Raw genomic sequence first — 239 nt, forward strand, 5'->3', positions numbered from 1 at the left:
TCGTCAGTCCAGAGCAGGTGGTGTCCTCATCGCTGTGTCGTCCAGTATTTCTACTGAGTTGTTGACCTATGACAACACACTTGACATTGAATTTATAGCCGTAAAGCTCTCATTCCCCAATTTCTACTTATATGTTTCTTGTTCGTATATACCGCCTCGGTCGGATATGCAAGTTCATGATTGTCATTCTGCAGCTATCCACAATCTGCACTCACGTTTGCGTGATAATGAGCGCCTAT

Source organism: Rhagoletis pomonella, unplaced genomic scaffold (assembly GCF_013731165.1).
Source record: "Rhagoletis pomonella isolate Grant_MI unplaced genomic scaffold, Rhpom_1.0 Rhpom_scaffold_00118, whole genome shotgun sequence".
Taxonomy (NCBI): domain Eukaryota; kingdom Metazoa; phylum Arthropoda; class Insecta; order Diptera; family Tephritidae; genus Rhagoletis; species Rhagoletis pomonella.